Genomic DNA, 21434 nt, shown 5'->3' with positions numbered 1-21434 from the left:
CCAGTCGAAGCTCGCTCGGATGCGTTTTTTTGCAGCTCGAGCTCGCTCGAAGTTTCTTAAGCTCGGCTCGGTTGCGAATACGATAGCTCGAACTCGCTCGCCCTTTTTATTACACAAAGTGCACGTCAAAGTGATGTTAATTACAGAAAATTATGATAATAAAATTGTTATTTATTGAAATAGAAGTTGGAAAAAGAAAAAGTTTTTTTTTTTTCACCAGCCTTAACACCAAATTCGGATAATTAAATCAAACTATTACTGCATCTATAATTATAATACATTTGGATTTGTGAACATGAAAGTTTACATTAATTCTGCTACGTCATGTTACTATGGTTGCTGTAAAAAATTGGCTTAGTTGGGTATAGTGTGCAACACTGTTTCATTTTCTATGGTAAATGTGTTTGCTGGTTGTACAATTAAATAAAAGTCCAAAGCATTTTAATTGGAATTATTAGAGCATAAATAAAAAAAAATGGTAAAGGGAAGAAAAGATTAAAATCAAGGGGAAATGCCATCTGTAGTCTTTCAAGGACCTTAACTTTAAAGTGACTACTATCGACATTTTAGCCGAGCGAGCTTCGAGCGAGCATCGATCGAAGCTCGCTCGAACCCAAAAAAAGTGGCGCAAGCTCGAGTACAAAAACTCGGTTCGAGCTTCGTTCGAACTGGCGCAAGATCGGTGCAAGCTCGAAAAGTTCGAACACTAGTGAATAGTCGTCTGGGGGTAAGTATCCGTTCTAATCTGAGCGGATAGTCATCCGTGAGCGAGTATCCGTTCATTTTGGGTATATAAACGATGGTACATAAAAAATAAAATTACTTCATTTACTCAAAAAGGGTAAATATTCGTCCAAGGGTGACTGTTCGTTCATTTTGAGTAAAATATAAACGTTGCACAAAAATTTAAGCTTTTTTATTCGTTCCATTTACCTGTAGCAAACGAGTATTCGTCTATGGGCGAGTACTTACTCACATTGGGTACTGTAAATCAAAATTACTTTATTCGTTCCATTTACCTGCAGCAGACGAGCATCCGTCTATGAGCAAATACGTACCCACATTGGGTAAATAAAAATTGAGATCCAAACCTTAAAATTAGATCTGCTACAATAAACGTATGGCTGACTTCTAATTCATCAGAAAACAAAATAGCAACATTTCGTATTAAACCCATGGCGCTTTCCTTAGCTCTTCCAGCAAAACTCAACGATAGTCCAGGCATTTTTTCGATACGATTTTCCCATTGTAACTCCTTGACTACTTCATACGGAATAATAGAGGCATTTGCACCAGGGTCCAATAGCGCATCGTAATCTCCTTCACCTATAGACATTTGAACCACTTGGAGTTCAGTACCACTAGCACCCGGATTGTTACGATCTGTGAATGATTTTGTGAAAATCTGATTTCTTTGTACAACATTATGGATATTATTGTCTACTATCCTTACGGGATTGACATCAGCTAGCGTCGCCGTAGCTAACGATGATGAAGCATCGCTGGGAGTGGCCAATGTCGGTGGCACTATTGTTTCACTCGTAGCATTACTAACAGATTTATTACTAGCAAAACCTAAAGCTTCTTTCGCTTGTTGGTTGTGAGATGGACACAAGAAAAGGAATTCCGCCAAAGGAAGAGTCACCGTCAAGGACATTAAGTATTCCGCTGTGTTGAATTTTTGATCCAGTTTACCTTCTTTGTTAATCAATAAGGGATGCTTCTTAGTAGCTTTGTTTACTTGAGATGGCCTTGGTAATCCTTGAGCTAATGCTTCCTTGTCTAACAACGCTATCTCCTTCTATCTAGCGCGTGCTTTAGCTAGTTGCATAGCTCGTCGTGCACGTTTCTGAGTTTCCCATTCTTCAGCGGATAACATATCAACATCTTGTTGCTCAGTTTCTCCGTTTACTGCATTTATAATATTTGTAGGATTTTGTTCACTGGTTAAGGTGATATTTAAAATTGGGACACCGTTACCTACTGGCGGTGTCCTTCCCGAAAATCCTGGTTTGGTGCTTGAGTTTTTCTTGGCTTTCTACATCCACTAGCTGTGTGATTCGCGTCACCACAATTTCCACACGCGGACTGACAGTTTCCTTGTATATGGCCTTCTTCATTGCAGTTGTAACATACTCGAGATGAAAAGGTTCCAGAGTTACTGTTGCCGGTCACTGAAAATCGTGGAACTTTCAAGGTATCACCATTGCCTTGAGCTTGTTGATTAGTTACTTCTTGAAAATTACCATTAGATTCTTGCATTCTTCCAGTATTGTTACGGTGCGTGTAAGTGAGCTTTCTACCATTATCACTACTAGATAAATTGTTAATCTGCAACATATTCATGTTTTGTTGTAATTGAAAAAGCTCCCATTGCTGCTTGATGGTGTGTAATTGTGCGGTGTTTACATTATAAATATCAAATTCATTGTTGTTATTAGCGGTACCATAGGACGTATTACTTCCAACGCCGTTGTTCATCAAAGGGGCCAACGAGACACGTAACTCTTCTCTCATGATCCAATCTGCTTGAGCTAATTGGGCTCTCAAATCTTCTAATGAAGTAGGTGCGGCACGTAAGTTCCTTTGAGTTACCAAATTTAAATTTTGTACCACATCTGCAACTAAAGTACTCTTTTCGTAATTCTCTGTCTTGTTAAACTTCTTGAATAGATTTACTTTCTCTTTAATATAAGTAACTGCATCTTCATTAGGGCCTTGAACTCTTCTATTGAAAGCCATTCTAAGCCTGTACTTGGTGGCGTTAGTTAAAAAGTGATTGACGAACATGTACACAAAGGATCCTTCTTGATCTTCGGAGCCATAAGCAATGTCTGACCAACTCGTTCTACGGAACCATGATAAGGCAGTATCTCGTAAGTGAGATCCAATCACAACAATTCTCTCTTTGTCCTGAGCACTAGTAAGAGAAGAGAATGTGGGTAGATAGGATATTTGTTCTAAGAAGTCATAAATACTTTCACTTGTATCTAAATATTCTCCACTGAAGGGGATAATCATAGAACCTTGTACACCATTAGTTAAATAAAAAGGGATTGGACCTGGATACATCATAGGCATGGGTTGAGGGTACATTCCATACATTGTCGGATTACTCATAAACTGATTGTTCATGTTGTAAACTTGGGTTGGGGATGCTTGGTTAGTGAGATCTTGTTGTTGAACCTGTTGTAGGAACTGTTGAAACTGTTGTTGTTGTTGCATAATATTTAAAACGAGCGGTTGTATTTTTATACGAAAGGATTGTTATTATTTAAGCCGAAGCGCCCAGCTACTCCACCATGTAATGTTGGCCGGGAATTGACAGTCTCTGATCGTATGATGTTGATGAGAGATAGATTTGGACGGGTATCAGGCTGTAGCTTGAATTGAGGTATGTTTTCTATCGTGTATTCTAACGGATCACGTCACAATAAAGTCGAAGTTTCTGATTTGTGTCTTAGTTTAATCCCTTTTGAGTCAAACTGGCTTATCCTGCGCTTTATTCTGAAAAGGCTAATAACGCCCAAAAATTATAAAATGGAAAGAACTATTGTTTTATTATTGCTGTGTAATTCGTTAATAAACTCAATTGAGTTACACAAAAGATCTTTTAGCTAAGCTCAAATTCTTCACACTGGTAAGTTTAGAGTTAGTTAGAAATACAATGAATTTCAAAACTAATTAGTAGCATAATTAATAGGTGATGTCTTGGAGGAAACTAAAGGTCTTAACTACCGTGAAAGATGTGCACTCTCTCCTATAAAGTTAATGACTCAAATTACACGAAAATCCAACATTCCATCAGGTTATATTGGTCATTATGAACTCCCTGGTGCTGTTGGGATTAAACACAATTTTGAGTTTGCTGAAATGGCATAGGGTAGCACCCTTGGACTTTACTATAAGCGTGGTGATCCTCGAATCATTAACAAGAAGAAGGTTATTACTGCTTATGAAGCTTTGAAAAATGTTCATCCTCTTTTACAAAGATACGAGCTTCCGCCATTGATGTTTTCTCTTGTAAATTACCACATTAAAGAGAACCCAAAGTTTTTCGGTTTCAAAAAAATTGACGGGCAAATTCAATGGCCTGACAATTGTTTATTTGCTGAAAACAATGTCAATCCTGAGGCTGCTGGTGTTGAATTTTCTGACTTAATTATTGGAAAGAATGGATCCACTAGATCCTACACTGGACTATCTACAGAAAATTTACTTGCTCTGATGTTTCTTTACTTGTATCCTAAATGCCAAGGCCACTTCTCTATGTGCACTCCAAACGAAGAAAACACGTCTCAATCAGAAAACCATAGTGGAACTGCAAAGGCTACACTCTTCAACGAAACATTGGAAGGATATATACACGATTAAGATTACTTATGGCTGACCGTCGTTTTGCCCAAGATCAAGCTTTCATTTTTTTTTCTTTTGGATTGTATCGAAAGAAATAATATTGCGTCATCCAATCGACTGGTTTTGAGTACTAAAGAAAGAAGCAATCTCAGGCAGTGCGACGTAATTGACCCCTCCACTGATACCTACAACAAAAGTATAACTTCTAACGTGCCCTATATTGTCCGTTCATTGTTTTCTTACAAGAGAAAGAAATATCTAAATCTGTCAACTGTCTTTTAAAATCTTGGCTCTCTACAACTTTTTTTGACCTTCAGCTGTAACAATTTTAATGGTGATTTCTCAGCAGCTACTGGAACTAAGTACCCTTGGGATGATCCGGTTCTTTTTTCCAATCACTTTCATCGAAAATGGCGTCGATTCTTTGACAAGTATGTGCTTGGTCATTTTGCTAAGACAGTCGGAGGTATTAACGATTGTAGTTTGGTATTGAAAATACAGGATCGAGGCAGCCCTCATATTCATTGCGTTCTTTGGACAAAAAAATTCTGTTGAGGAATTGATTGCTTCGAACGTAATTACCTGCAAGTTGTACTCAAAAAGTTTTAAAGATGATCCTTTGATGCATAGACTGGTCCTGAAACATCAAATTCATGAAATCTAAGATGTGTAAGTAAAAATCCTTTCATCGTTTTTTTTACAAACAATTAGTATATACATTTTAGGCATTGGAAACTGCTTGTCACTGGTAAATGTCGCTTTGGATATCCAAAAGAGCCAGCACCAAAGACCGAATTTGTGGGGGATGCCTGTATCTATGAAAGAGGAGTGGAAGACATGAAGGTTAATGGGTACAACCCCTACTTGCTACGTGTCTGGAGAGCTATTATGGACATACAGTACAACAAAGGTGAAGCAGCCGTGAGATACCTTGCTAAATACATGCCAGAAATTGAAACGGATGCAGTTTTTGAAATCAGCAACAAAGGCAGTTCGGGTAACTATAAAATTCGAAACGAAAAGACCGACAAAGTGCACTTCAATAACAGAATTGTTGGCGCTGTAGAAGTTGTATACGACATTATGGGATGGCATAAACATCAAACCTCAAGAGTGGTAAATTTTATACATACCAGTTTGCCTGGTGATGAGCGAAGACTATTACGACGTGATATCAAAGACCTTGATCCTAACAGTGCCATGATTTTTACTCGGACTCATGTTGGTAAGTTTTCTTATGTATATTTAAAATAAGATGTCAAAAGCTAAAAAGTCTTATAGAAAAATATAAACAGCGCAATGGTGGCCGCAACTTGACTATCACCCAATTTTGTAGCTTTTATCGCGAATCCCCATATGAAGGCAATATAACTGATAGATCAAATGGTGGTTTGTTTGAGCGTTTGTTTTTCCCAGATCCTTTACCCATGTTTATGTTTTCCAAAAAAAACCCAATACGTTTTACGCAAGAAACAAGCATTCTGGCGAACATTTAATCAGTCCGAGAACAATGGCGAAAAATACTACTATCAACAAATCTCCCTCAATAAGCCTATATTTAGAACTACTTTATCGCAAAAAAAGGTAGCTATGCATCCTGGAGAGGTACTAATATTAATACCGCATAAATGAAAAGAGTCAACTAACTAATAGCTTATTATTACAGATTACTTTGAGCATTTGGTTTCACTCGGCCCTGAAAATGGCGGCATTCACATTAGTCGATCTTACGATACTAGCAACTTATCTGACGTGAACGATTTTGAAAGTGGCCTAGACATTACTCATTCTTAACTCGAAATTATGCACACCAATGCTAATGAAACTCAAAAAAGCATCTTTGATAGAGTAAATGTTGAGCTGGCTCACAAATCTGTCACACTTGTGTCTGGTGCGGCTGGTACCGGTAAATCCTACTTGCTCAAGATGTTTGAAAGACATTACAAGATAAAAGGATACAAGGTAGTGATAGTTTATTGACCTTTTGATTCACAGCTCTAAAAGAACGTTTTATTAATAGATTTTTAAAATGGCTCCTACTGGGGTTGCTGCATACAATCTAAGCGGAATTACTATCCATCGTTTTTTTTGGAATTGGGCCTTCGTCGCAGAAACCCAACTATGTGAAGCTAGATGAAATGATAAAACTCTACCCAAACGTTATGCTACTAGTAGACGAGTTTTTTATGATCAGCAATCAACTTTTGAATATCATGAATGACGCTTTGATTAGAACAACACAAAGAGCAGCAGCAATGAGTGGCATAAAAACAGTTTTTTTTTGGTGATGTCGCACAGTTGTTACACGTATGTATCAGTGAAGGCTTAATCTGGGAATCAGCTGTATACAACTATTCGACCAAGTTTACACTGTATACACCAATTCGTCAAGTTGATCAAGTTCTCATCAATGTTCTAAACAAAGTCCGTATATGTAATTATGACGAAGAAGTTATTAAGTTCATCAATTCCCGGACAGTATTGAAAAGTGACCTTCCTGACAACTGTTTGCGCCTCTACACAACTAGAAAAAATGTCGACAGAGCAAACATTAAGGAGTTTTGTAATCTTGCAGGCGAATTAATGTCGATTCCATACATCGATACTTTCAATGGCGGTACTAGAAAATCAGTTGCTAGGGCTCTAAAAGAAACAAGACTTCTTGAAGAATTGCAATTAAAAATCGACATGCCGGTCATGCTTGTTGTATCGCAGATGTATTGAATCATAGAAACAATAGAAATCCAATATTAGATCTCAGTAGACAGACTGGAGATCGTAATCATGGAAAGATTGTTATGAACGAATAAGAATACATGGATAAACATTTATTCAATTCAAATGGATAAACGATTGAATAGTAAATCCCGATTGGATCTACTATTTGTTTAGACACAGCTTCGTAAAAGTATAAATACGAGCTCATTCAACTCTTAATAAAAGGTTATCTTTACTTTGATTATTCTTAAAGACCCATTTGATATCTACGATATTACAATGCTCCTTCAAAACTTGCGGGTTTCTCAAGGCTGGGTAAATGGTACTTTGGCAATAATATCGGAAGTAGACGAAGAGAATATTTTATTATTGAAGCAAAACTCTCACGGTAGTCACCAAACACTTTGGATCCAAAGAATAACAAGATCCATTCCAGGCACAAGCTATGTGAGATCCCGGTTTCCAATTGTCTCTGCTTTTGCTACAACGATTCATAAGGCACAAAGCATTACAATTGACTCTGTGGTTATTCACTTAGATGACATGGCATCTCATGGTCAAATGTATGTAGCAATGTCTCGAGTAAGAAAGGCAGATGACCTATATTTTTTTGGCGCAGATCTACCAGTTAGAATTAAAAGAAAGTTCGGTGTGAATATTGATGCTATTGATAGGATTCACTATTCTGAACAAACGCTTTACACCTCATAGTCAATACAAATACTACACTCTATAATTAACCGCATACGAATATATATATATATATCACTCATTTAATAACCATCATATAAGTAACAATACAAAATTTTAAAACATTACAATAAATAATAACTTTTATACCTCTGTTGACTCTTAAACAAAAACACGCTTAATTACACACTTAAGCACGAATGCACACTCAACTACATGATTGGAAGAAAAAAAAAGAAGTGGAAATATCATCAAACCCCCTCGTAATTTTAATTCTCTAAAACTACAGTAGATTGCTGTAAGCTACTCACTCCCCCTTTGTTTTATGGCAATGCCTAAACAGTAACTTTTTTCTTTTTAAATTGGGTATTACTCTTCTCCCTCCTCCACGGCAACTTACGACAATGTTAGACAGCCGGCAAAAACTTTGCCTTAATCCCGAAGTAAAATATGGTGACAAGAGAAAATTGAAAATATTTCACGTAAATCTGTATCACTAATGGAAATTCCAAGGGTTTTTAAAATTCTAATGAGTTGACCTAATTTATATGAAACACGAATAACGCAATGTGCTGCTCCATTAGTCTATGAGATCCTCAAAAGTATTCATTCAACCTAATGCGGGAAACAAAGTATAGATCTATTCCGAAACCAGAACAATTGACTAATTATTAAAACCCAGGAAGGTTTTGCAATATAAAAAGAATCAATTATTTCGTAACAGCCGAGTTCGTTTACCTCGAATGAAGATATACTTTTATCTCATTAATTTTCGAGTGTGTTATTTTTATCAAATAGCACACTTTCATTGTTAATAGTTGCCAGTAGAATGTTTAATGCTTTATTTATATTAATGATTGACACCAATACGTTTTCACATTTATCTTATATCATATACGTAACGTGAAAAGACATTAGGATTCATTCGTTTTTAGAAAAACCGATCACCTTCAGATCTTCGATATACTTTCTATATCAAAAATGGTCAAACATTTTAAAAACGTCCCATAATAAATCCTCGTTGATAATAGCTCGTCTGTAAAATGTTGATTTGGATGCGCAGTACCGCTGTCTACGCACAACCATTCATGTTTTGTAGTCAGACTTTGGGAGCTTTAAATATGGAATCAAATAATTCTGCTCAATGGCGGACTATGTGATAAAAACACGCTATATGTGGTAAAAACCCGCAACCTTAGGTGGTCTTACATCACCTTTTTTTTCCTGACCTCTGATGTCTTTATTGGTTTTGACTGCTTTTTGGTCCTTTTTTTATAAAAGGACCATAAAATAATTTAATAAAATCTTTAGTTTGTTCTTTACTACAATCTGATTTAGTTTTATTCGTTTGAGCTTGTTTCCATTACAAGTATATATAACTGCTACAATTGTACGGAAGCCCTTCTTATAAATTAGTACTAAATAGTCTTACCAGTTGTACTTTACTGCACTCCTTCTGTCCTATTTGGGTACGATTCACTTATTAATAATTAAGCAAGTTGCTTAAATAAATAAACTATGAAATTAAATCAGCCTTTGATGTTGCATACCAGCATACGCTTGTATACTGCTATATAACTTCTACTACTTCGAGTACATACTTCTATATTAAAGATTGCACGATTGGCCTAAATATGATATACGAATGACAGTTGGATACAAAATGCTATACCACGGAGTTACGATATCACCGATCGAGAAGAGAAACTTCTCAGATCAAATCAAGAATTATAAGAAAGAGAAACTTAATATTAACGAGGCTTTTTCAAACCAAACCTCCATTTCGGTAAAAATTTTGACCTACGCTGCGCTGTGGTAAATTTTTGACCTGCACTATCGTTCGGTACGCTGCGCTTTGAAAAAGCCTCGTGCTGCCGCAGGTCTGTTTTTGAAATCAAAAACTCAACATATATTAATTAACCATGAAGCCCGCGCGCCATTATAGCTTAAGCTACACTGCTGATTATCAGTTTGATACTGGAGAAAACTTTGATGTTTCTCATTACATGTTTAAATAAAAGACGATATCCCTAGACCTAGGTTAGAAAGTTGATGTACGCAAAAAGTATTAATTGTTTATATATCTGATTAACTATTTTATGCGCAATGTTTTTGCTTCATAATGAAAGACTTCATAATCCAAAATATTAATTTCAAAGGCGGCCCCTCCATCGACCTAAAACAAACAATTTTTCAGTTCGTCCCGAATAATAACATATTGTTTGTGAAAACGTTTTCATAAACTGTTTCTCTAACCTCGATAATATAATGATTAATGCTATTGGCTGCTATACTGGGGCGAAGGGTAACCTTTGCCACAAAATCTCCATAGTTACTTTTTTTTTGAATGACTTTTTCAGTAAAAGTCACTTTTATATTATGACTCTCCAAAATAGTCAATTTTTATATACGCTCTTTTTTTCAGTTTATTGCTTAATGTTATGGGTCGTATTCTTCGAAGGAGGGTTTTTCCCAGCCTCTAATTTTGTACCTCTGCTAAAAAATATTAAGAAGTAAAAAAAAATAACGCTTTTAAAACATAGGACTGTAAAAAAATTTACGATATTAAAAAAAATTATACTGTAAGATATTATGCTGTAGAAAAAAAAAAGGAACATTGTTTTTCAGATGGTAACAATTTCATGCTAATACTATGGGCCGTATTCTTGGGTGGAGGGGTTCCCCCTCCCCCGAAACCCCCCACCCCTCTTGCGGGGGAAACCCCCGCACCCCCATTAAAAATCCTAACTTTTGTAACTTTTGTGACTGAAAATTAGCTAGCCTTGTGACTGCGTGGTTACGATTCCAATAATTTTAATATAATAAAAGTTCTCTTAATGGCTTAGCTACCCAGAGAAAGAATAGAACAGCTATTAATATAAATGGTTCATTTACTTATATATTGATATAATTATACTGTTGATAAAGAGTGTAAAAAAATAGTGTATGAATTAATGGATACCTAGCTTCTACAACCAAATATACAAATATCGATAAGACATTTTATATTTGGGATCGTAATTTATTCGTTACAAAGATAACGACTAAATGATCAACCACCCTAAAATAAATCAGCCATCAAAAATTGAAAAATATCGCAAACAAATTAGAGTGATATCGATCAAAATTACCAAAATATCGCGATTGGCAATATCGATCAAATTTTCTAAAATTTCGTTATTGGCAATATCGGTCAAACTTTCCAAAATATCGTTATTGGCAATATCGGTCAAACTTTCCAAAATATTGCGATTGACGATATCGATTTATAAATCAAAAAAACAGAAATATCTTTGGATGGGGTGAAAAAAATGGGGTATTCGACAATCGATATAATATTACTTTTACACCCCTGCTGAATCAGGATACACGCTTAAAATTGATACGTTTGTATATATTGGAAAAAAACAATTTATAAAAAAAAACGAAATAACGTCGAATCTGATCATGATGGACTTCTTCAAATATAGAAAATGACCAGTAAAATATGACCAGAGACCGACATTGTTCTATCAAACAAGATAGACAGTTTATAAGATAAAGAAAAAGGTAATTGTGAGAATGGGTAAATTGAATATCGTTTTATTATTGAATTAGAGGATGGTTTATATAGGAGTTGACAAAGTCCTTTCGGTACTTGTCAATTAAATGAGCAGGCTGAGAGAATGATTTATAATGTGAACATATTGCAGTAAGCATGTGTGGACCATGCGTGCATTGTAATCTGTGATATTATTTATAAGTTGTTTTTATCATTTGTTAATGCAGATGTTGCGTGTAAACCGCGTGTACGTGAGGTGACACAAAATAGCTATTTCGAGTTTCTTCGCTAACGTAACTCACAGAATAGTACTTGTATACAATACGAGATATTTGTGTATACAACAGACGTTATGAGAGGAACTACGATAGTGACCATACGAAGACCTCAAAAGAACAGCAGTAACACTTACCTGCATAAAGATGGTTTACGTTAATAAGAGAATAAATTATCATGTTTAGCAATGTGTACCTTTACAAAACCGTGGGATGTCCGAGCCTCAAATAAACAACGGTAGTAGCTAGCTTTAGGAATTTGGCTTAGCTAATAATAAACACATAAACCAAAGTCGAGATATTTACCTTTTCAGAAGCGGTGAAAGTAGAGATGGCTTCAGCTATACAAATGTGTTAATATATATAAAAAGAGTAGCTATATTTATTTTTAAAGCAAAGAGTCTTCATTTAATCCGTTTGGAGAGTGTCAGCACATTTAATGTTTAGTCGCATAAGTTTATCTTAATTTGTAAACAAATGGCTATGATAAATCATATATTCACAAACTATACACATATACAAACCTTAAGTTGAGTTTTTATTTGAAAGAAATAGAAAGAAAAAAGAAAAAAGAAAAAAGAAAAAAGAAAAAACAAAAAAGAAAAAAGAAAAAAGAAAAAAATAATAAAAAAAATCGGAGTTTAAATAAGAAAAATCAAATTCAGGCTGAATTCTGTTTTTGGAAAGTCAGTGATGGTCGACTATTGGTCCCAGATGCTATTTCATCAGCCTTTCTTTTACCTTTTCGACAGGTAGTACTTCGGGTGGAAAGGGCAAGTGCAGTGTGATAGTTGAGGATAGAGATAGATAAATAAAAACAAAAAATACTTTGAGACTGCTTATAAGTTTTATTAAGAGTAAAAGTCGATTAAAAGATTGAGAGGGTTCTATTCTAACTATCAGTTTGCATATTTATATATGTTAAGAGAAATCGGATTATGAATTTAGTTTGATGGATAAGTTACACAGCACTAAAATAGTGCTTGTAGTTGGATATGATATAATGTATAAGAAATTAGTTCGTGTTGTGATGTAATAACGTATGGGATGATGAAATGAGATTTGATTTAGTAATGTTTTCTGGTGTGATTAGTACCAACAGTAGGTGGATCACCACATGCAGAGGTGAGAGGTGGAGAGTCAGAATGAGGAGGAGGCGAGTCAGAGCGAGGAGGCATTTCAGAGGGAGGAAGAGAGGTCAAAACAAAATTCTGTACCAAAGAGGAAGAAGACGGTGGTGCAAGAGGTCTGTCATCAGGGATCGAAAATACATTTTCAAACATGCTCATATCCAAGTCTCCGTACGTCTCTTCAGTACCCGAATCGACACCAAGGTTTTCCGGGCCAGACAAAAATGAATCCGAGGCATCATGAGCAATGTCATCTGGCTAGAGTTTAGGTTTATGTTAATGTTAAAAATTCTTAATTTTGTTGTATTCGAGCAGTATATGCACCACATTTGCGGTAACATACTTGCACTCCGACGATTGAAGTAATTTATCATCTTTCACCTTTTGGCATATGTCAGATGATATTTCATAATTCACGTAACACTAATATATTTACTTCAGTTACGGACTGTTATTTTATTATCCTTGATGTACCTTGCGGGATATTGACAGTTTAGACAATATGTCAATATAATCTACCCACGGTAGTCATCTTCCCGTTTGCTGTAAATAGTTGTGTTCGTTGTGTATAAAAGAAATCCACATTTTTATGTTTAATAAAGTTCAGTTCCTTTTTGCAATCTGGTTAATACTCTGTCTTATTTTCTTTTTTGTCTTTGGATTTTTCAAATTTGATATCTAAACTTTACTTACTCTTGCTGTGTTCCTCAACATTATCTGGATCATACTTCTTGTTATCCAGTTTTTGTCGGCGAGGTGCATGGGTAGCATAGGGTTCTCGGCCACAATGACAGAGATAATATCGCCATGATATGCTTCGACGGGTGTACCAACGTTTAGACCCGAGCGCTTCTTCCAGAAGTACGCAATTCTTTCGAACATGTACAAGATTTTATTCTGCTCGTTTGCAGGAATCCCACTCCAAATGACGCCATTCTTTCCAAATCGTTCTTGGTACAATGCTTTTAAGAAATGTTGGCAAATGATGAAGACATTTTGTAGGCTGCTGTTGCCCTTGTTTTAGCTTGATCCTCATTATACGTACCTGTCAAAGATCTCCAGTACGCAGCAACCGTGTCTATCACGGTTTTCTTTGTATAAGCACATACGTTGATGGATCTTACACTGAGAGAATTGCAAGAGGTGTGAATACCATTGGGTATAACAAGCTCCTTGTAATAGGCGACAGCCTTGACGACGATTTCATACATTTTCTTCGCAGCTGAATTTCTTGCTGAAAAGATAGGGCAATTACTAACTTAATTAATCTTACAAAGTAAAAAAAAAAAAAAAAATTAAAAGGGTTTGGACGAGTATCCTTTGAGATTGTATTACGGACTTTGAACCTGTTCTTCCCCTGGGCTATTTCTCTTAACTCTGTATGTTATCGGGGATTCTTAGCAAGGTTATCAAAGAGCTAATAGTTGGATTTTATGTGGACTATGCTCTACCAGTGGCTTGCTATTACCACTCATGATACTTACAATTATTGAGGATGGACACTTATAAAGCTTATGGCGTTTTCTCAAGGGGAATAATTATAAGTTTTTTATTCTAGAATATTTGGTTAAGATATATGAATAAATATGATGTAGTGAAGAAACAATTTAAGTTGGGATAATAGAGACTTTAGGGGATTAATTTTCACTGTACTAATAAGTAAGTTTCACGATTTTGAAATCCGATGTTGCACAACATAGTGTAAATTTTGGCTCTCTCCTTATAGCTGTAGTTTTTTCACCCAACCAGATTTTAATAAATTCTGTAGATTTCAATCCCAAGCCAATCTTCTCTCTTAAAGTTCTGGAAGTTGAGATTCAGAGCCAATTAAATGTCTGTATTTTCTGTAAATTTCGTACCCGCAGTGGATATTGCCACGAGGATCAATCACTATAAATGTTGATTTAAATCCTGTACATAACACTCTTCTCTCTTCAATTACATATTAAATGAAACCGACAAAAAAAGTCTTGGAAAGTCTACTCTTCCCAAGAGGAATACATCAATTCTGAATTTTTTATCAAAAAAATGTGAAGTGATTGATGATCAAAGTACCCTAGATAGATCTCTTGTCCATGAAGGGTCGTTGGATGAACCTGAAGTGTCCACATCTGCCGGAGATTCCATAATACCAAACAGTGTACAAGTTGAGGTAAACTCCCAACATTATTTTAGTCGAATCAAGCTAAAAATATATTTTCTAATTATAGCAAAGCGCTACGTCCGAGGTCGAAGGAATACATTACCTTGTGGATGAAGAAAGCACCGACGAGTAAGAGTTGATAGAGTAGGCCTATATAAATAATTGGGACTTTAGATTAACTATATATTTTACAGTGCAATTGTGGAAGAGGAGTATGAAATAACTGAAGAAGAGTTTTTGAATATTGATGAAGATGCAGGCAAAATCACCAAGGGTGGTCCATTGGATAAGTATCTTCAAAAAATCCAATTAGAATGTGATGTGCGTAAGCGTACAAGAACGGTACATACTGGATCAATCCTATGATGTCAAACTTTGCCTTGTCAAAAAGGCCCTCCCCGGAAGCCCTTTATTTGCCTAAAGTATTTATTTGGCTGCCTCATGCATTGTTAAATACTAGAGATGATAAATTGAAGTGCGTAACTCCAGGTTGCACAAACCCCTTGAACAAGAAAAGTTTTTTGGATGACCCCAGGGCGCGAAAAATTGTGGATGTCCATGAGTAAGTCATTTGTTCCCCGGTATACATATTTATATTAAATCTGGTGTATCTAACTATTTTTTTTTAGAAATTTCTACTTGATGACATATCGTTATGAATGTCCAAACAAGGTGCATGGTACATGTATTGGATCTGACAAACAAATAATTGAGCAGCTGCCTATCAGATTTCAGCTGAATTTCCCTGCTCATTTGACCCACAGATCAGGAATATCTACAGATTTGGGTAAGCTGCTGAGGGCTGGTGCACAAAATTCTCTTGGTCCAAGCAAGGTCAGTCGCCTTTTAAGAGAATTCCATACTCTTAGACACAACGAATTCGAGCTTCGTTATCTTGACTCGTTAAAGCACACACAAAACAACACGTTGTTGGAATTATGGATTACAAAAGCCACAGAGAGTACCGAGTTTTCTTCATTTGGTGACAAGGAACATTACGCCGGATCAATTCCCTCCGCAAGTTATCTTCGTTTTGCATATTGCTCGATTATAAATGATCTTCGGCCTTTCATGGACCAAAGGACATCGTCATTGGGCGGAGAAGTTCTTAAAGCCGATCACTCTTTCAAGATTTTGGATCATATTGTGATGTTTGGAATATTAACATAGATAAAACAGAATAAAAAAAAAAATGGGGCTCCCCTTCGGGTCGCTGATCCCATTTTTTTAAAGGCTTATTAGACTCGTCCTCCGACTACATATTTTTTGACCTCCGCTACGCTACGGTAAAAATACGTGGTTCCCGGAGGACCCATCAGTGGTATAAATTCACAAATTCATAATTTTATTTTCCTTATTTATGTTAATAACCATAATGGCTCATGATGACTAGTGAAAGATATATATCTTCCAGAATCAATTATTTCTTGGTTTGTAAATATATTGTCTATAAATGTGTGTTGTTTTGTTGTTGATCTTACAGATTCTGGAAGAGAGCTTTTGATGCCGAGTTGGTTCAAGAAAGATGTAACTGTTGTTGATTTAGGCGAATCTTGGTAGAAGTTCAGATTGAAGTCGCCAGCAATGACAATGTAAATATAATCATGCTCAGTAATAAATGACAATGCTTCTAAAAACATGTCTGGACTTTGGTTAGAATCTGGCGAGGCATATATGCTACAGTATAAAGTGAGATTTACTATAACAATTGACACGCTGATGGTGGAGGTGTTGTAATTGTTGGTAAAGAGACGAGAGGAAGAGCTGAAATCATCTACTAGAGAATCCGAGACATAACAGCAACTACCGATGGGTTTACGCGTATTACCTGAACAGTTTAAAGAGACTCGTTGTCACTACTAAACATGCGGATTGTCACTCTATCACGATTGTATCTTATATGATTTATGATGTGGGTGAGATATTTGCGTTGTTCTGTGTTTAACTTGGATACCAGCTCGTAAAATTCAGCCTTAGATAACCGGTCAGGTAACTTCAATTTTTCCAAGTACGTTTTTTGGCTGTTGTCTCTCGAGTTATTGTTTAAAAGATTATCAGCAAGATCGTTGCTTCGATGATAGTTACCCTCACTTGCGTCATCAATGTCCAAAGTATATCGACCAAAATCATTAATGATATCGCCTGGTACTTCAGTATTTTCTGCATCTTCAGAACCACCATTAATATTATCGGCCGTCTCTTGATTCAATTGTTCCATGTACATGTCCAACGTAGCATCGTCAATAGCACAAAATTCTTTTTTCCGTTCCATAATCAAATTTATGTTAGCATTGAATACATCTTTATGTATTATGTCTAACAATTCTTTTTCTTCGTCTCTCCAAGGTTTATACAACATGATCAAGGTTCTGAAAAATTCGGAAGGCTCTTTTTCAAGGTTGAATTTGTAGTAACGGATAACTTTTGACTTGGCTCTACGAGTTAAAAATCCAGAATCATTTCTAAGGGCAAAGACTTTTCCTGCAGGACCGCCAAGTAATGTATCAAGCGAAGGGCCATCATCACCAGATCCATCAGGTAAGTTGATATCAGAAAAGTTACTATCATTATTATCATCACCATCATTTTCTTCTTGACTGGTCTTGCGTTTCTTCTTTGGTGATTTTCGACTAATTTCATAATAGGCAGCAAACTGAGCCAAATTAATGTCTTCTAGGCAATCAGGTCTATTCGTATAATGATCAATTAAACCAGGTACAAAACAGTTAGTTGAATCAGGGTTCAATTTAGCTAGTTCCTCTTGACTTTTAAGAATGTGCGGGCGATTTGTTGGTCTTGAAGTAGGAACAAAAATTGTCACTGTACTCGATTCTACCATTCTAATACCAAGAAGATTATAAGCGGCTTCTTGTGCAGATATTTCACTGGAGTTATAGTACTGTGCAGCCAAAGATCGCAGCATATCAGTGGAATTAGTATCAGGATTATTTTTATGATTAACATATATTTCTTCCATTGCTTTGCTCATGCCTCTATCAGATATGTTGATATAATCCATAACGTATGCACAGCAAACGTAAGGATCCAGAATAAATTGAATATCAATATTTGATCGAAACAAACTGATTATTTATCATGATAGCATTTGGCCCCCTTTTAATATAAAGCTTGTTCATTTTGAGATTTACTCTCAATGCAAGAACATAATCGTTATAAGATCGAGCATCAACAAGATCCAGAAATTCTTCGAATAATGTATTGGAATCAGACAGCTCTTTATAATTGGTATCGAGATAATCCATGATTCGTTTGTTCAATTCCTTAAAATCTTTTATATTTTCAGCTGAATATTTCGTTAAATCCAACGGTTCCATAATTGTTGTGCAGCTGATAGGTGGAAAAGGGATGTTGAATCTACATACAACTTTGTTGCCGCCTCGTTTTCTTCTACATGTGCTTGTATGCCGATGCGTCTGTCTTGTTCGTAATAAGTCTTTCCAAGTTTCCGCATTGCCTTTTGAAGCTGCATCATGATGTGGACTACCATCCCATTTTTTACTGCAAGTGATAATTTTGTCAACAAAGCTGCAAATGTTTGCTTTTATGTCGTCTGCTTCAGTTTCGTTCTCACATATTTTGTCCTCTAATACCGGTGCATCTTTCAACCACAATAGCATGTGTACATGAGGAGATCCTATTGTTACATATATAAATTAAGTTCTTAATTTTTACAGAGACAAAATTCATACCTCTATGTTGGAATTCAACCCTGAAAAAGTACTCTGAAATTTCATGCCCAAAAAAAGGACCATCTTTTTCAGCCCAAGTTCTCTTCAACTCACGAAATCTATGATCAAAGTATCTAGCAGCAGTAATAGGATCACTTTGTAATAATCTTGCTTTCTCGGCAAAAGACAATGTATCTGCTTGTTCCTCAGTCATTACGTCGTCGTCAATAATTTATTTTAGCACGCAAAGTAGTTCGTTCCATTTACTTTCGGCTGCAGAAACAGTTACAAATACAGTTGGCACACCATATTGTCAAATCATAGCCATTGAGTTGTTTTTTTGATTTTTCCAATATTCGGAGGAAGAACGCACACCAGATAACGTCTTGAATGCTTGGTCTTTGCTCAAAAGCCGGTTTACATTATCCGTGTTACCAACATCCTTAGCTGTAAAAGGCATGTTACCATTATCAGTGTTCTTTCGCTTTCTTAAAATTGTGTTAACGTTAGAACTCATTTTCAATAATTGGGTCTTGCGGTCCATAAACAACAGATAATCTGCTCTTTCTACTGCTCTTCTATCGAATCTTCTGGCCATAGATTTTGTCACGGATGAATAAGAAATGGAATTTAACCCCTCTATCTTGGTACCAAAAAACATTTTAGGAAAAGACAAAAAATCACTATCCTTATCTTTTAAAATTGATAATGGGACTCTGCCTTTACCAGGTGCAAGTCTAATATTAAAGTCGTTGTCACTTGATAAAATAGAGTCTGTTGCTCCAGGATTCAAAGGCTCATCCTCAATATCATTATTTTCCCCGGTATTTTCATTTGGCTCATCTCCCTCATCATTATCTTCATTTTCTTCGACAACTAAATTCGTTGAATCCCATTCGGTTTGGTCTGCTAATTGAACTTCGTATTCGGTATACAATGGAGTAGTTTGCAAATACCTTGCAGCATTCCATACTTTATGTGGGCTGACATTTCCTCTGATGTAATCTTTTTTAAAAATAAGTTTTTTAGCAAGACTCAAGTGAACTACACCGGATGCATCGTAATTACGAGGTAAACAACTGACAGTAGTATCTACGTTTACAGGTACATTTACAATTCCTCCCTTACTCTTGAACTGTCCATGTTCACGTTTGTGAGTCCAAATAGACTGAAAGACATGCCTTGGGGCCACAAGTCTCCCCTCTAATCTGGTTAATTCCAAAACACAAGGTACTTTCGCAGGAAAGTTTAAACCATTACTCAATGCAATTGTTGGTATCTTATTATTTTTGATCGAAGTTTTGCAATTTGCGCAAAAATAATGTTTGCCACTTCCAATTTTTGTGATTGTAATGTTGGTATGATTGCTGTACACACCATTATCAAGTGGCCAATACACTGCATCCACAACATAGCCATCTGTTTTCCATTTCTCAAGCATCGTATCTTTGTTTAGCAAGGATACATTTTTGAGAAAAAATAACCCACCACAACAAATACAAACAGTAGTCGGTCCTTCTTTGATAGCTTTTTCATACTTTTTTCTACTTTTTTCCCAAGGTGTATCCTAATTGATTTTAAGAGAATTAGTCAAAATTTCAGAATGGTGAATGAAATGTATTACTTCGTGAATCTCATCTTCACTATCATTTTGACTGCCATCGCTTTCGTCTTCATTGTTACCAACGTCAAATTCTTCGTTGTCTTCTCTTTCTACCCTTTCTTGATCGACAATTATGTGGTATTTGACAAAATATTACATAGAAAGGTAATGAGATAAAAGTATATTTTTATTAAGGGTAAAAATAGACTAAAAGAACTCTGCTACTATGAAATAATTGATCCTTTTTATATTGCACAACTCTCCTGAGTTTTAATGATGAGTCAACCTTTCTGGTTTTGGAATAGATTTATACCTTGTTTCCCGCCTTGGGTTAAATGGATACTACTCGTTAGAATTGTTTCCAGATAACGTTGTCCCATATCAGTGGATCGGGAGCAGGAGTATTCTAATAAATCTTTAGTATTACGAGACACTTATTTATCAGATCATGCAACGGTTACTGTAAAAGATGCATACTTGTTTGTCAAGTGTAATTGGCAATAGAACATAATAGTTGATCATTTATTCATTATCTTTGTAATGAATAAATTACGATCCCAAATATAAAATGTCTTGTCGATATTTGTATATTTGGTTGTAGAAGCTAGGTACCATTAATTCATACACTATTTCTTTATACTCTTTATCAGCAGTATAACTATATCAATATATAAGTAAATTAACCATTTATATTAATAGCTGTTCTATTCTCTCTCTGGGTAGCTAATCCATTGAGAGAACTATTAATATTAATTTTCTCTTCTCGATCGGTGATATCGTAACTCAGTGGTATAGCATTCTGTATCCAACTGTCATTCGTATATCGTATTTAGGCCAATCATGCAATCTTTTATATAGAGGTATGTACTCGAAGTAGGAGAAGTTGTATAGCAGTATACAGGCGTATGCTGATATGCAACATCAAAGGTTGTTTTAATTTCATAGTTTATTTATTTAAACGATTTGCTTAATTATTCTTAAGTGAATCGTACCCAAATACGACAAATTACCTCTTCGATAATAGGTTCAGACTGATCCTCCATTTGTGGGTCGGGTTGCTCATCAGACTCTTCTACATCCTCCACTCTGGTGCGATGCTTACGTTTGTATTTACGCTGATATTTTTGCATTTGCTTTTTATTAATTGCATTTTGACGGAATTGCTGCTGATATTCCTTATATGTATCACTAGATGCCTGCTGTTGTCTCTTTTTTTGAGTTCTTTTTTTTTGAGTTCTTTTTTTTGAGTTCTTTTTTTTTGAGTTCTTTTTTTTTGAGTTCTTTTTTTT

This window comes from Mucor mucedo, assembly GCF_025094135.1.
Source record: "Mucor mucedo strain NRRL 3635 chromosome Unknown EV154scaffold_239, whole genome shotgun sequence".
Taxonomy (NCBI): Eukaryota; Fungi; Mucoromycota; class Mucoromycetes; order Mucorales; family Mucoraceae; genus Mucor; species Mucor mucedo.
This window is presented reverse-complemented; position numbering follows the sequence as displayed.